Source organism: Bubalus kerabau, chromosome 4 (assembly GCF_029407905.1).
Source record: "Bubalus kerabau isolate K-KA32 ecotype Philippines breed swamp buffalo chromosome 4, PCC_UOA_SB_1v2, whole genome shotgun sequence".
Lineage (NCBI taxonomy): Eukaryota > Metazoa > Chordata > Mammalia > Artiodactyla > Bovidae > Bubalus > Bubalus kerabau.
Genome location: NC_073627.1, coordinates 136708315 through 136725065, shown reverse-complemented (window position 1 = coordinate 136725065; position 16751 = coordinate 136708315). Strand labels below are relative to the sequence as shown.

Here is a 16751-nt window from a genome sequence, read left to right as displayed (position 1 = left end):
TGAAATGTCTGCTGGCCCGGTCGTCTGCAGTTATGACTGGGCAGGGTGTGGAGGTCACAGGGGCTCAGAGGTGTGTGACCCCCTTTGCTCCCCCTGGGCCAGCAGGTATGTGAGGCTGAGCCGCTCCGAGGCAGCATGGGCTTCGAGCCCCACACAGATGGGGCCCCTGTGTGCAGCGTGAGCCTTTCTCCCGAGTCAGGAGATTTATTGTTGAGAAGACACCCCACGATGACCGGGGGAAGACTGGCCTGGATGAGGTAGCGATCGATTGGTGGATCTTAGGGACACAGAACATTGAGTGTCCCAGGTGGGGCTTCTGATACCAACGACCACAAACTGGGGTGGCAGGAAGGCTTAAAACAATACTAATTGATTCTCTCCCAGTTCTGGGGGCCAGAAGTCTAAAGTCAAGGGTCAGCAGGACCGGGCCCCCCGACCTGGGCTCTGGAGGAGCATCACTCCCACCTCTTCCAGTTTCTGGGGCTCCAGGTGTTCCTGGGTTTGTGGCCACATCCCCCAACCTCTGCTTCCTCCTCACACGGCCTCCTTGTCTCTGTGTGCCTCTCCTCTTCTTATAAAGACACCCATCATCCTGCATAAGGCCCACCTAATCCACTGTAACCTTATCTAACTTGATTTCATCTGCAAAGACCCCATTTCCAAAAAAAGGCCCCCTGGCAAATATGGGGAGTTGGGATGTGGGTCTCTTTTGGAGGGCACCATTCACCCTGCCACAAAGCTGAGCCCTTACACACGAGCGGTTATCCCAGGAGTAGGGGGAGCTCACACGGGACCCCTCGAGTACAGCCATGGGTGGGGGAGACATGGTGCGTGGTTGGAGGGCTGAGCAGGGTAGGTGGTCTGTCGGGGACCAAGCCTTGGCCTGGCTGCCTCAGTGCAGGGTCCCCAGCTGTGCATGGAAGCCCCTGAGGTCGTCAAGATGCAGGTTCTGACTTTTAGCAGGTCTAGGAGTGCCCCACAGTGCGCTTCTCACCTGCTCCCAGGGTGTATAAACTGATGACCCTGGTCCATGCTTAGAGGTGCAAGGAACGTGCAGGCCTGTTTCCCAGGAGCTGTCAGAAACTTCCCCAAGGAAGCCCCCCCCCCGACACTGTCCACGCAAGTCCCCGATCCCCTGTCCAGTGCCCCAGAGGTACCCCAGACAGAGACCTGTACACAACACTGGGTGCCCCGGCCAGGAACCCAGTGGAGGAGGAAGTGGTGGGTCTGGAAGAAATGTGCTCATAACTTTGCGTATAGGACAGATGGAGGCTGAGCCTGGCTGACTGGCTGTGACCACAGGTGATCCACTTGCCCCCCACCCTCTGCCAGGCACTGTGGGCCCAGAGGAACTCAGCTTAAAAATTGCTTCCCCACCCACCCACAAGAGGGGCCCTCATTGTCAAATTAGGATCTGACACCTTGATCCAGAAGATGGCCCCGAAGTCAGTTTCATGCATGAAGGTCCAGGAGGGGTGTCATGTCAGAGACCCCTGGGGGGCAGACAGGATGGAAATGGTGGGGAAAGGTCCTGGAGGCAGGCGGCCCAGGCCTGCCTTCTGCAGAAGCGCCTCTTCCGCCCATCCCCCACTGCTCTGTCCCTCCGATGGTGGTGGGGTTAGTGGCCAGGGTTCCCAGGAAACGGACAAGAGCAGCTTGTGGGGAATTCCTCTGGAGCCAGCGCCATTTCCTATGGATGAAGGGTAAAGTGCCACGGGGGTAGGAGGAGCATCCTGAAACGATCTGACCTTGACTCAGGGCCTGGGGTCCGGAGTCAGATTGAAGTCCAGGCACTCGCTGCAGCGGAGGGTTCGGCTTCAGGAGAAGGGGCACACTGACTTGGGGGTGTAGTCGTGGGGTGGTCTCACCACTAGGACGAAGATTCGGGTCCTTGATATCAAAGAGAGGCGGGGCTTCCCGCCGACCCATTGAGAAGCAGGTGTCAGCTCATGGAGACCACGGCAGCTGCCGCCCCAACTTGGGGCTGCTTCTCCTCTTTCCTGCTCCTGGCCTTCGGGACGCTAGTGGCCGCCTTGCTGGGCGCCGCTCACCGCCTGGGGCTCTTCTATCAGTTGATGCACAAGGTGGACACGGCAAGCATCCGGCATGGTGGGGAGAATGTGGCAGCCGTGCTGAAGGCCCACGGTGTGTGCTTCCTTTTCACGCTGGTCGGCGGGCACATTTCGCCACTGCTGGTGGCCTGTGAGAAGTTGGGCATCCGCGTGGCGGACACCCGCCACGAAATCACAGCTGTCTTTGCCGCTGATGCTGTAGCCCACCTGACCGGGACGGTGGGCGTGGCAGCAGTGACGGCCGGCCCCGGCCTCACCAACGCAGCGACTGCGGTGAAGAATGCTCGGTAGCCCAGTCCCCAGTCCTGCTCCTGGGTGGTGGGGCCAGCACCCTGCTGCCGAATCAGGGTGCACTCCAGGCAGTTGATCAGATAGCCCTGTTCAGGCCGCTCTGCAAGTTTTGTGCTTCTGTGTGGAGAGTGCGGGATTTCATCCCCACCCTGAGCACCGCGATGGCCGCTGCACAGTCGGGCACCGCCGACCCGGTGTTTGTGGAACTGTCTCTGGACGTGCTGTACCCCTACTTCCTCCTTCAGAAGGAGATGGTGCCAGGTAAGCCGCCCAAGGGCCTCATGAGTCGAGTGGTCCACTGGTACTTAGCGAATTCCCTGGCCAACCTCTTTGCAGGAGCTTGGGAGCCTCAGCCTGAGGGGCCTCTGCCCCTGGACATTCCCCAGGCCTCCCCCCAGCAGGTTCAGCAATATGTGGAGATCTTGAGTCGGGCCAAAAGGCCCCTCATGCTAATTGGGAGCCAGGCCCTGCTGCCTTCGACATCCTCAGACAAACTTCGGGTTGCCGTGGAGACCCTGGGCATCCCTTGCTTCCTGGCGGGGATGGCACAGGGACTGCTGGGCCGCAGCCAGCCCCTCCACTTCCGGCAGAACCACAGGGCCGCCCTGAAGGCAGATGTGGTTGTCCTGGCAGGAGCAGTGTGTGACTTCTGCCTGTTGTGGGCGTGTCCTCAGCTGCAGCAGCAAACTCATTGTTGTCAACCGTGACCGGAAGGAGATGCTGATCAACTCAGACATTTTCTGGAAGCCCCAAGAGGCTGTGCAGGGAGATGTGGGCTCCTCGTGGTGAAGCTGGTGGAGGGCCTCCAGGGTCGGATGTGGGCCTCAGACTGGGCAGAGGAGCTTCGGCAAACTGACCAACAGAAGGAGCAGAACTTTCGGGAGAAGGCAGTGATGCCCGTAGCCCAGCATCTTAACCCGGTGCGGGTCCTGCAGCTGGTGGAGGACACTCTGCCTGACAACTCCATCCTGGTGGTCGATGGCGGGGACTTTGTGGGCACAGCTGCCTACCTGGTGCAGCCCCGTGGGCCCTTGTGTTGGCTTGATCCTGGGGCCTTCGGGACTCTGGGGGTTGGTGCCGGATTTGCGCTTGGGGCCAAACTGTGTCGGCCGGATGCTGAGGTCTGGTGCCTGTTTGGGGATGGAGCGTTTGGCTATAGCCTAATCGAATTTGACACCTTCGTTGGACACAAGATCCCAGTGATGGCCTTGATAGGAAATGATGCTGGCTGGACCCAGATTTCCAGGGAGCAGGTGCCCTCTCTGGGCAGCAATGTGGCCTGTAGCCTGGCTTACACTGATTATCACAAGGCAGCCCAGGGACTGGGGGCCCAGGGCTTGCTGCTCTCACGCAAGAGTGAGGATCAGGTGGTCAGGGTGCGTGACGCCCAGCAGCGGTGCCAAGAGAGCCCCCCGGCTGTGGTCAGCATCCTCGTCGGGAGCACGGACTCCAGGATGGCTCCATTGCCATGTAGGGCCTCGTGGGTCAGTGCTCTTGGCTCTCTTCCCACCCCTGGACTGTGCCTAGCTGGCTTGGAGTTTCATCCTTGCCTGCCCTGGGCCTAAGCCATGAGGCCCAGTGACCCTGCAGTCTTCCCTGAGGACAGGGAGGGGCTGGAAGGAGTCAGAGCTAAGAGAGGCTCTGACAGCCCTGGGGAGTCCTTGGGCCTATTTGTGAGCTCACCTGTGTCCTTTCTCCCCTCCTCACTTGTTCAGTCGCTACGTCGTGTCCATCTCTTCGTGACTTCATGGACTGCAGCACGCCAGGCTCCTCCATCCCTCCACTAACTCCCATAGTTTGCTCAAATTCATGTCCATTAAGTCGGTGATGCTATCTAACCACCTCATCCTCTGCTGCCTTCTTCTCCTTTTGCCTTCCATCTTTCCCAGCAACAGGGTCTTTTCCAATGAATTGGCTCTTTTGCATCAGGTGGCCAAAGTATTGCAGCTTCCTTTCTCACACACTGAATCAACCACGTCTGGTCCATGGGGGCCCAAGTACTCAAAAAAAAAAAAAAAAAAAAAAGGAGCAGCTTGTGGGCCAACATGTTTCCTTGTAACTGAAACCCATCAGCATTTTTCAAGCGCAAACTCAAAGCCAGGGCATTTTTATGTCCACTGGTAATTGCCGAAAAGGCCACACAGGAAACACCCAGCTGTGTACTGGGGCTGTGTACTGGGGTGACGGAGGTCCACACCTCCCTGATGTTGAACTTGACTCCAGATTTGGCAGAATTGTTAAGGCCGCAGACACGTGAACCCTACACGGTCAGTTTACTTTCAAGCTGCAGTTCAGGGCTTGCCACGGCACCCCAGGGCTGGCACGCTGTAGTTTCTCCTCATTCCTCCCCGGAGCTGGTGTGGGCCGTGGCGGTATCTGTTTCCCGTCTTCGTGGATATTGTTTTTTGAAAAGCAAGCGAGCAACTACCTGCTGGAGGATGGGAGCCGCCTCCACACCAGACTCCAGGATGGCTGATCAGGCGGTGAGGGTACCTGAGCTCCCAGGGAGGCTCAGACCCCGCACAGCCCCTCTGAGGCCACGTGTCTGGGTCCAGACCCAGCCTGGCCACTTCCTGGGGGCTGAGCAGCCTCAGGCAAGTGGCTTCCCCACTTGGGACCTTGGTTTTTCCATCTTAGAATGGAGGGGCTTTCATCTGCTGGGGGTGGGAAGGGTTGCCATGGACATGGAACAGGGGAGAGGGGGATGTTTCTTGCAGTTTCCAGCTGAGGCCTAGTGGGCATGAGCTGGTGTCCGAGACAGTTCCCAGACTTGGCTAAGTGTGGTGATAAGCATGGAGTTGGGGGGCAGGGGTCCCTCCTCATAGCCTGGACATTGGGGTGGGGGTTCTCGACTTGGAGGCACCTCAAGTCTAATTTCAACAACTCCGTATGTAAGGATAATGCAGCAACAGATGTTCTCAGGGACTTGTCAGCCTGGATGCAAAGCCGCATCCCCACCCCACCCTCTGTGGGCATCCTGACCTGGCCTGTGGTACAGGGGTCAGATCCCTTTACCGAGGGAAGGCACTGAGGCTCTGAGAGGTGGGGCAAGGAGATCAAGGCCACTGGGCCCGACAGGGGCAGAGCCAGCACTTGAACCTGGGTGCTGGGTCCTCGTGTCAAGACTCTTTTCCCTGAACCGTGAGAACTGGACTACAGAGAGGGCTGAGCACCAAATAATTGATGCTTTTGAGCTCTGTTGTTGGAGAAGACTCTTGAGAGTCCCTTGGACTGCAAGGACATCAAACCAGTAAATCCTAAAGGAAATCAACCCTGAATATTCATTGGAAGGACTGATGCTGAACCTGAAGCTCCAATACTTTGGCCAACTGGTGTGAAGAGCTGACTCATTGGAAGACCCTGATGCTGGGAAAGATCGAGGGCAGGAGGAAAAGGGGGTTTCAGAGGATGAGATGGTTGGATGGCATCACTGAGTCCATGGACATGAGTTTGAGTGAGCTCTGGGAGGTGGTGAAGGACAGGGAAGCCTGGTGTGTTGCAGTCCAGGGGGTCTCAAAAGTTGGATGTGACTTAGTGACTGAACAACAACAAAATGTGGTCTTCAGCCCCCATCTCACTCCTACCCCCAGGCTTAGTGCCTATGCCATGAGCCTCTCCTACAGTGAGGTTTCAGGGGCCATTGTCTAGTCCCGAAGCTATTCATATCTGTATTCATAATTCCACCATTACACATTCATTTCTTTGGCCATAACGTTTTTATGTCTCTTGAGTCTTAAGTGCTGAGGCTTTTATACACCCCACCTGGCTTCCTTTGGGCCTCTCTTGGTTTTGTGGAAGCGTACTTGTTATAAACTGGAGAAGGAAATGGCAAAGTTATAAAGTGAATTCTGGACATGTTTTAAGAGTCTTGTCTTTAGAGTTCCTAAGGACGGCTCTTCCCGGTCCCAGGTAGTCAGGCTGAAATCTGTGACCCTCTGGTTGTGGTTCTGACGTCCTCCCATGTCTCTAGGTCATTGTGTGCCAGAGTCAGCTCTTTCTGGCTCATGGGGAATTCTGCCAGCTGGGTGTTAACCCTTTGGTACATGAAACAGGCCACGGCAGGAGTATTTACACCACGGAAATTGGCAAATGATGTAGCTACAGATCAGAGTTGGTTTTCCTTCCTGGAGAGCAAGGGGTTGGGCAGGGGGCTGCATACGTTATCAGCATGCCCCTGCTGTGTGGCCACGTGTCTCCTTTTCCTGAAGAGGTCAAGTGTCTTCAAACGTGTCTGTTGTATTTTCGCTTCTCGTTGTGACGCTTCTTTATTTCTGCGCGTTCTGTTTGGTTCTCTTCCAAGTTGGCTGTGTGATTTTCTTTAATGGTTTCCTGTCCTGTACAGGACCTTTCTATCTTGAGGTTTATTTCTCTAAATGAGGTGAGCTTAGCTGATTGATTAGATTTATTATCCATCAAATCCTCTCAGAATCCCGAAGCTGAGGGGTCACTTCTGCTGGTTCTCCTCCAGCTGTCTTTCATCCTGGTGTGCCTGATGCTCTTCCACAATGGCCACCACCCTTCCATAACCCGTGGGGCAGTTCCCAAGCCTGGGAAGAAGGTGTCTTTATCCAGAAAGACTTGGCACTTGCATTCTCCACTCATCTGAGGGTGTTATGGATAGGATCACCTTGAACCAAGGTGACATGCCTGGACCCCCTGGGGTCCTCACCCGCTCCTTCTCCTGCTCAGCACCAGAACCACCTTCCTTGTAATTCCCGTGGCTGGAGGAGGGAGGTGGTTTCTGGGTCACCTGAAAGTGTCGTCTCCTGGGAGTCCAGCTCCATGGGGAGGGAGGGGTCTTCTCTTAGACTCTTCCTCTTGGCAGTTGCCCCTCTGGGTCTTCTCAGGTCTTCAGCAACTTAAAGGCGTGACACTTTTTGTTGTTGTTGTTTTCCATGAGAGGGTGGATCTGAGTAACCTACCCACCAATCATCAAAGCAGAAGTGTGAATGAATACATGTCTTTTATTCCTTCAACAAGCCAGGCCTTGAGAGCCAGACCCTATGCCGAAGCTGAGGGGTAAGTCCGCCCTAGCCAGTCCTGCAGCCCGAGCTCCCTCAGAGACCGCGTTCTGGGTCCTGGTTTACTGGAGACAGTCGAGGGTACCATGTCCAGGATGTGTAGAAGGCATGCTTATGCCAGCACCCCATGTGACCGCTCCTCCCGGGGGGTGCAGACATGGTCAGCAGGAACCACAGTGCAGAAATGCCTCCCTGCAGACCCTTGCCCAGGGACTGAGCACTTTGCTGTCGCCTTCGGGAGCTGTCCAGGTGGAGGGCAGGCGTGAGCAAGTCAGGGTCAGCCGCCAGTGGCAGTTCCAGCCTGCCCCCTCGTCCATGAGTATTAAAATGAACTCGAGGATGCTGCCAGAGGTTGGGGAAGGACCGCAGGAACATCCTTGGCCAGCACACAGTAGGAGCTCAGCAGGACTGTCCCCCCGGCCCCCTGGATCACTCAGCAAATATCATCAATCAAGGCTCCCGTGAGATGACACGTTCAGGTGACCCAGAAAGGGCCCCTGTCTTCCAACTCTGGGAACTGGAAGGAGGGTTGTCCTGGCGCCGATCAGGAGAAGGAGGGGGTGAGGCCCACCCCGTGCCAGACACTCCCTCTTGGGGGGCCCGTCGGTCACCTAAGCAGACAGACCCAGCCTGGAACCATCATTCCAGCTCACACCCATGTGGGACCCCAGTGCCAACAGGAAGAGCAGACAGGAACCCAGGGCTGCCAAGAATGCACCCGGTCATTAGGGACTGACCAGGCATCACGTGCCTTGAACACGTCTGGGGAGAACAGAGGAGCCCTGGCATCAGAGGCCCTCTGAGTGGTGGTATTATCATTGGAGCTGAGGAAGCCGAGGGCACAGGGGGGAAGTTGACCAGGCCCCTGTGGTAGTCAGAAGTCCGGCCCAGGCCTCCCACTGGGGCTCCGTGGCTTCCTGGCCCGGCGGTGCTCGGGAGCCATCCTGTGTGTACCTGCCGTGCACACATGCTCCCCGCAGCTCCTGCTGGACCATGAGCCGGGGACGGGTGTACACACAGGATGCCATGGAGGCTCCCACACCACCCTCGGGCCTGAGACTTGGCACCCATAGTTCCCTGATGGCAGTGACAGGGCCCTCTGTGGTGGGCGGCAGCTGTGGGGTCAGGGTGGGCTGGAGAGGTGTGCTGCCCAGGAGCCCTCTGGGGGCAGCTAGGGACCCCAGGCTCGGCCTCACTGAGGCCAACCTTCCAACAACCTAGGTGGCTGCCCTTTAGCAGAAACGGGTGACCGTGACACACAACACGCCGGCTCAGGCAGCCGTGGGGACGAAGAGGGAGCCTTGGCATCCTCGACCACCAGGAATCCCCCTCGGGCAAGTTTTTGCTTGTCCTGTGATTCCCTTCTTCCTTCTAAAAGGAAAGTGCTGGGAATGACTGTGGTGAGGTCGCTGTTCCAATGAGTTGAGCTGGGAGCAGAGGTTGAACCCCATCCAGTCTGCCATGGGCAAGCCTCCCCCCTCCCCTCCCCCACCTCGGACGGCACAGTCCTGGTCACTCTTCTGGGCCTTCTTGGCTCTTTAGGAACTTTAAGGTGTGGGGTTTGTTATTTCTTGTCTTTGTCCAGCATTTGGTGGCGGTCCATTGCAAGGGCCCTGACCCTGTCCCCTCCCCGAGCCTCTTGGCCCTCCCCATGCCCACGCCAAGGCTCGAGGCCCCTGCGGTTCTGTGGCCTCCAGACTCCCCACCCACACTCCCCACCAGGAGTGTGCATCTCAGTAGGGGCGAGGCTGGCACTGAGTGAATCTTCAGTGAGGTTTTGTCCTTAAAAACCATCCTAAGTGACTTTGGCTCCATTGCTTTTTGCCAGAAACCTACAATGATCCCAAGAACTTTGTACACTCCAAGGGTAGTGGTGACTGGATGTGGAGCCCAGCACAGACCCAAGTCAGTCCTGCCCTGAGTGCCACGGCCCGGCCACACCATCCCCCTTCCATGGCCTGGCTTTCTTCTGCCAGGACCTTCAGAATGGTGGAAAGGCAAGTGTGGCCTCAAGCTGGGGGGCCCAGCGTGGGCTCCTAGCCCCTGGGGGTCCCCTTGGGACATCTGGTGGACCATAGTCCCCACTGCCGTTGGGCAGCTCTGTCTCGGGAAATGTTGTGTTTCTTTGCTTTTTTGTGTGTGATGCAGCACCCCAGTTACTCTCTGGGCGATTGGGAAGTCTGCTGGTGTTACAGGCTCCTGCCTTAGATGGGGAACATTATTGCTGCATTGACGCTGCTCACTCCATACTGGGAATCTGTTAAACACAAATGGCAAGGGGAACAAAGAAAAACAGAAAAAGAAAAATGGAGAGTGGCTTGGTTGCTTCAGGTCTCACCTGTGATTAAGAGTGTGTACAGCCTGCACATGAACCCGAGTTCCCACACCTGCCAGCTATAAGGTGCCAGGCCCTGATTTTAGAACCCTAGCTTCACTAAGGAGTCACTGACAGATACAGTTTTTGTGTATTTCAGGTCTACATTGTGATGACTTGATGCCCATAGACATCATGGAATGATTGCCCAACATATGCATCGCCTCACACAGTTAACTCTGTGTGTTTGTGTATGTTTAAAGTTCTTATAATCCATGGAGAAGGCAATGGCACCCCACTCCAGTACTCTTGCCTGGAAAATCTCATGGACGGAGGAGCCTGGTAGGCTGCAGTCCTAAGACTCCGCTAAGAGTCCGACAGGACTGATCGACTTCACTTTCACTTTTCACTTTCCTGCATTGGAGATGGAAATGGCAACCCACTCCAGTGTTCTTGCCTGGAGAATCCCAGGGACGGGGGAGCCTGGTGGGCTGCCGTCTATGTGGTCACACAGAGTCGGACACGACTGAAGTGACTTAGCAGCAGTAGCAGTATGCTAGTCTTATAAGACAAGGTGGAGAGTGTTCCTTGTTTACCCTGAGAGTTCCTGTGAGCTTGCTGTTTTTGTCCCTAGATTTTTGGAAGAATTGATTGGCAAAACCAGTTGGTTTCATTGTGGGGAGGCTTTTAATTTCAGATTTTTTTTTTTCATGCAAATAAAATGTTCTGATTTTGTATGTCTTCTTGGGTATATTTAGGTAAAGCATTTCCCCTTTGCTAGGCAGCAGACTCTCCTATTAGTAAGTGAACTGTGGTTCATGATATCTTTCTTATCTGCAAGATGTGTTGTCTCCCCTTTTAAAAATCCTTGATACTGGTGATTTGTGCTTTGTCACTTTTTCTTAATCAGTCTGTCTAGGGGTTTATCAGTTTTATCCGTCCTTTCAAAGAGCCAACTTTTGGCTTTGTTTTAAAAAAATTTCATATTTGCTTTATGTTTCCTTATTTTCTACTCCTTTTTCTTCCATCTGCCTTGTGTTTCGTTGGCTATGCTTTTTTTTCTGGTTTCTTGAGGGAGAGGCTCAATTGATTTTAGCCTTCCTTCTTTTCCAGTATATGTGTTTAAGGCTTTAAGTTACCATCTAAACACAGTTCACTGGGTCCCACAAGCTTGAATAAGCCAAATTTTCATTATCTTTTATGTAAAAGTATTTTCTAATTTACATTGTGTTTTTAAAGATTATTCATGAAATTCTACAAGAAGTATGTCATTTATGTTCCCAATGTTTGGGGAGGTTTTTCTAGTGACCCTTTTTTGATCTCTATGAATTCCATGAAGAGCCCCGTCTTAGTCTTTTGGGGCTACGGTTATAAATACCATAGACTAGCTGATAAACAGAAAGTTGTTTCTTATAGTCCTGGAGGCTGCAGAGTCCCAAGATCACCAGCAGGTGCCACGTCTGGTGAGGCCTGTTTCCTGGTTCCTAGACTGCCTGCTGCTTCTCCCTGTCCTCGCAGCACGGGAGCCCATTCCCTCCTGACCTGACCCCTCCCAGAGTCCCTGCCTCCTAGGATCATCACCACGTGCAGGGCGAAATTTGAGGGCACATAAACCATCAGCCCATTGCAATCCGTAAGTATACCCTGCATTAGTTCAGTGCTTTGAAATAATTCGAGCTTTCCTAAGGACCCAATACATATTCATTTTGTTATATGTCCTTGGGCTCTTGAAATAATATGTATCAGTAGGAATGCAGTGTTACGTGCCTATCAGTTAGATCAGGTTTCTCAATCGTAATTCAGATTTCAGTAGCCATGTTGAATAAAGCAGAAGTAGGCGAAATTACCTGTAATATATTTTATTTTTACACTCTCAACATATGATTATTTCACTGTGTAATCAACACAATAAAACCTAATGAAATATTTTACATTCATTTTTTCATGCTAAGCCTTTCAAATCCAGTGTGTGTTTCATGCTTGCAGCACATCTCATTGTCGAGCCAGTCGCATTTCAGGTACTTCGTGGCTGCAGGTGACTACGTACCAGGGAGCCCAGCTGCATGGGATATGTGTCTTTAATGTCTCCCACTGCAATTATGAACTTGGCTGTTACTCCTTTTCTATTTCTGTCAGTTTTTATGTATTGATATTTTGAGGTTATGTTATTAGGTACATTCAAATTTAGAATCCTCATCTTCTTGGTAGACTGAACTTGTATTAGTGTGAGATGCTCCTCTCTATCACTAGTAATGCCTCTTACTTTAGACACTATTTGACGGTGATATTGCCACGTCAGTTTTCTGTCCTTGTTGGCCTGGGTATCTTTTACTTTCACCTGTCTGTGGTCTTCCATCTTAACATGTACCTCTGTGAATAGTGTATAGTTTTCATTTTACTCAGTTTGACACTTTTTATCCTTTAATGAGAATATTTGCTCTATTTATAGTGTTGATATTTCAGTCTGTAGATGCCATGTGACTGTGTGTCTTCTGTTCGCCCCACCTAGTCTGTGCTCCTTTCTCTTGCCGTCCTTTAGAAGTGTGAGGTGTTTCTCTGGTTCTGTGCTCCTCTGTCAGGTTGTTGGGGGCACATTCGCACACACAGCGTGTGTTTTACATTTAAGTCTAACTTAGCACTTTTACTGCCTCCCTGACACGACTGTTTCCTCCTTGTCACTGTTATCCTTTAAAATTTTAGATATATTTTTGGCGTTATCATCATTGTAGAGTTAATATTTACCCTCACAGTTACCTCATTGTTGGTCTTTCCTTGTTTTTTATATTTCAGTCAGAGACTACTTTTCTTTCTCCCAAAGCACTGCCTTGATATTTTTTTAGTTCATGCCTGTGGGTGATGAGTTGTCTCATTTCCATTTGCCCTAAAAGTCTTCATTTTGCTTTCACTTTCGAAGAGTGTTTTTGTTGAGTATAGAATTCCAGGTTGGTGGTTATTTCTTATTCAGCATTTTACAGATGCCAGTCCATTATCTTCTGACTTCCTTTGACTTGAAAAGTCAGCTTTCAGTGTTGCTGTGCCATTAAAAGCCACTCCTTTTTTCCTCTGAGCGCTTGAACATTTTCTTCTTCCCTTAGACACCCACAGAGCTGCTGAAACCAATGTGTAGTTTTCATTTTTGAGCCAATGCTCTGATTCTTGAACCAACTCTTGCCACTGTCCCTGTCAGTCAGTTCAGTTGCGCGGTGTCTGACCCACTGCAACCCCCCAGACTGCAGCACACCAGGCTTCTCTGTCCATCACCAATACCTGGAGCTTGCTCAAACTCATATCCATCGAGTTGGTGATGCCATCCAACCATCTCATCCTCTGTCGTCCCCTTCTCCTCCTGCCTTCAGTCTTCCCCAACATCAGGATCTTTTCCAATGAGTCGGTTCTTCGCGTCAGGTGGCCAAAGTATTGGAGCTTCATCATCAGTCTTTCCAATGAATATTCAGGACTGATTTGTTTTAGAATTGGCTGGTTGGATCTCCTTGAAGTCCACGGGGCTCTCAAGAGTTTTCTCTAATACCACAGTTCAGAAGCATCGATTCTTTGGCCTTCAGCCTTCTTCATGGGCCAACTCGTACATCCATACATGACTACTGGAAAAACCATAGGTTTGACTAAATGAACCTTTGTCAGCAAAGTAATGTCTCTGCTTTCTAATATGCTGTCTAGGTTTGTGATAGCTTTCCTTCCAAGGAGCAAGCGTCTTTTAATTTCACCATCTGCAGTAATTTTGGAGCCCAAGCAAATAAAGACTGTCACTGTTTCCATTGTTTCCCCATTTATTTGCCATGAAGTGATGGATCTAGGAGAAAACAATGGCACCCCACTCCAGTACTCTTGCCTGGAAAATCCCATGGATGGAGGAGCCTGGTGGGCTACAGTCCATGGGGTCGCTAAGAGTCGGACACGACTGAACGACTTCACTTTCACTTTTCACTTTCATGCACTGGAGAAGGAAATGGCAACCCACTCCAGTGTTCTTGCCTGGAGAATCCCAGAGATGGGGGAGCCTGGTGGACTGCCATCTATGGGTCGCACAGAGTAGGACACGACTGAAGCGACTTGCAGCAGCAGCAGCAGATGGGGCTGGATGCCTGATCTTCATTTTTTGAGTGTTGAGTTTTATGCCAGCCTTTTCACTCTCCTCTTTCACTTTCATTAAGAGGCTCTTTAGTTTCAGCCCCTGGAGGCATTTCTTATTCCCCTTTCTGTCTTTTCTCTACCATGAGGGGCCACATTTTAACAATGTGGTTTAACAACAGGCTCCTTCGCTATATTCTATACTTTTTTCCCTCTTATATATATATATATATATATTTTTTTTTAACCTATCTGTTCTTCAGTTCACTGATCCTCTCTTCAGCTACGTCCAATTTGATGTTAAGCCCAGAGACTGGGTTCTTAAATTCAGTCACTGTTATTTGAAAGTTCTAGAATCGGGTTTGATTCTCAGAAATTTTTCCTTTTGTCAAGTATATTTTTGAACTGGTGAAGTTTGCATCTGATACCTCTAGCATACCTCTGATATGCTGATACACATCTGATATCTCTGGATCGGTTTCAGTTCTTTTTCTCTTGGTCCTGTTTGTTGTTACACCCTTTTTGCTTGTTTTGGTTGCATGTTGGACATTATCTATGGAAAACCCTAGAGTTTCTGGTGATGCTGTCTTCTCCAGAGGTTCCTCTGAGGCAGACCTCTAGTGGGGACAGAGATGTCTGTTCACTCAGGGCCTGAGTGACTTGAGGCTGGGGCGTCCTTGTAAGCTGAGTCTCAGCAGCCTTCACCCACCTTCCCCCCGACCGCAGGGAGGAGCCCTCCAGCATGTCCATCTGGAAGCCTGGGATGCCTCCCATGGCCTCTTCTCGGCCAGTCCTGAGGCCCACCATCTGTCTCCCGAGCACCACGAGGTGATTGATACTCAGCGCTCAGCCGGTTTGGGCAGAGTGTTGGGTACGTTTTCTGTGCCTCCCTTTTCTTGGGGAGCTTAGTCTCTAACATCCGGACTGACTTGTCAGGCCTGAGCTCGAATTTTTGTCTTCCCAGCCCAAGGAACCATCCAGAGCTGTGTTAGCCAGTACCCTCTGCTTGACTTTTCCCCTGCCTTTTCTTCCAAGAGTCAGCTTTGTTCAGATGCCACGAGGGAAGGAGTGGCCCTCTCAGTGTCCAGCTCCCTTACTGGGCTTTTGTTTGAAATCTTGGATTGTGGCTGCCTAAGGACCTCTTTTTAAAGTGTATTTAGCTTCTCTAGCTCTTGGTAGGCTGACCCACAAGCTGCCTGTGTCTGTAACTGGAAGTGGGGAAGCCCTGGGTGTCTTCTCTCATCTGAAGCCACATGTAAAATTCACAGTAATTATATTGATCATCTTTGATACCGGGGAAAACAAGAACCAGAGGTCCATGCTTAGTACCCACGGTTGTGTTTTTGATCAGAATCCCCAGCTTCCCTGGGCTGTGTCAGTGCCACTTCAACTTGGGAGGAAGGTGGAGCAAGCGGCCCACGTGGCCTGGGGACAGAGGAGCCGGTCTGCCCTCTTCCCCTGCCCCTGACGGCCCAGGGCAGGCCTTGTGATGACGGGCTGCTGGTGGTCCAGGAGAAGGCTGAGGAGACAAGGGTTGCGTGAACTGTATTCTGTGACGTGGTCACATGCGTGTTTCCTTTTTCAGTTTGAAAAAATGACTGCTTTTAGTCTTCCCTCCAGTTTGACTTTAAGGTTGAAAATGAAGATTTTATTCTTAAAGTTGAGCACAGTGATTTTACAGTCTTTTTGAAAGCAACAGTTGAGGTTTTAAAAAGACATCTCCGAGAACTCCAGCAGATAAAGCGAAAAAAAAGAGAATGTGTTCAGGGTGAACTGCGGGCGGGACCCCAAACTGTACTCTGTCCCTCCCAGAGTCTGTAATTGCTGAGATGGGTGGATAGAGGGTCCCAAGCACCCTGGAGACCGAGGTCCTCAACTGAGAGCTGAGGTCCTGGCTGAGCCAGGAGCAGTGTGGCCTGTGCCCTGGTGAGTGGAGAGCCGCGAGGCTGGGAGTGGGGCCAGGAGAGGGGGTGGGAGACTCGGCCGCGGAGGTAGGGGCAGCACCTGGCTGGGTCTGGGAGGCGCTGGCTGTCACGGCTCGAGGCAGGGACACCCCTGAACCTCCACCGTGCAGCCGCCACGGGGCAGAGTTGTCTGGCATCCCAGGGTCGAAGTTAAGAGGGCGAGTTCACAGCAGATTGACGGAACTCCTGTATCCACTGTGGGTTCATTTTAAGTGCCTGGAGCGAGGTTGGTCAAGCCCTTGCTGAGCTCGAGTGAGGGAGTCAGTCAGGGAGGACCGAGCTCAGGGTGAGAGTGAGGGGCAGCTAGCGCGGTGAGTCCTCCTCACCTGAGTGGGTTCTGGGGGCACCTTTGAGTTCAGGGGTGCCCTTTCAGTAGCCTCACTGGAGACTTGTTTGGGGGGTGAAGGAGGCAGAAGCCCACTTAGAAGACATGCTCATTCCTAGTGCTGGTGGTTTCTGAAGCAGTTTATACTATTTGGTTCGACTGTGAACCAGTATCCTTGCAGGGTTATGTTTGACGGTGGGCCTGAGCTGTGGGCATGGCTTTCCTTCTCCCACACACCACACTCCCCTGACGTCTTTTTGGCAGCCCCTCCCCCCTCTGTGCACCCCTGATGATGGGCCTGAGCCCAGCCCCCCTGTTACCATGGAGCCCCTTGTGACTGAGTGGGTTTCAGGCTCTGGCCCCTGGGAGACATGCTGGAGGCAGAGCCTTCGTGCCATTTCTTCTAGAGACAGCAGTGCTGATGGTCATAGTGTGAGAGCAGTGTGTGTGAGAGTGGTGTGTGAGAGTGGTGCGTGAGAGCGGTGTGTGAGAGCGGTGTGTGAGAGCGGTGTGTGTGAGAGTGGTGTGTGAGAGTGGTGTCTGAGAGTGGTGAGTGTGAGAGCAGTGGTTGTAGTGTGAATAGCGGTGGCCGTAGTGTGAGATCGGTGGTGATAGCTCCGGTGCTGAGCTATCTAACCGTGAAACAGCAGTTGCCCCCGAGTGGGGGACTGCCCC

At 52.5% G+C, this 16751-nt stretch overlaps 2 pseudogenes; one reads left to right on the top strand and one right to left on the bottom strand.

Annotated features, from left to right (window-relative positions):
* The window catches only part of LOC129650346 (rho-related BTB domain-containing protein 2-like), a 150215-nt pseudogene that overhangs the window by 73251 nt on the left and 60213 nt on the right, over window positions 1-16751 (bottom strand).
* LOC129650348 (2-hydroxyacyl-CoA lyase 2-like) lies at window positions 1935-3837 on the top strand (annotated as a pseudogene).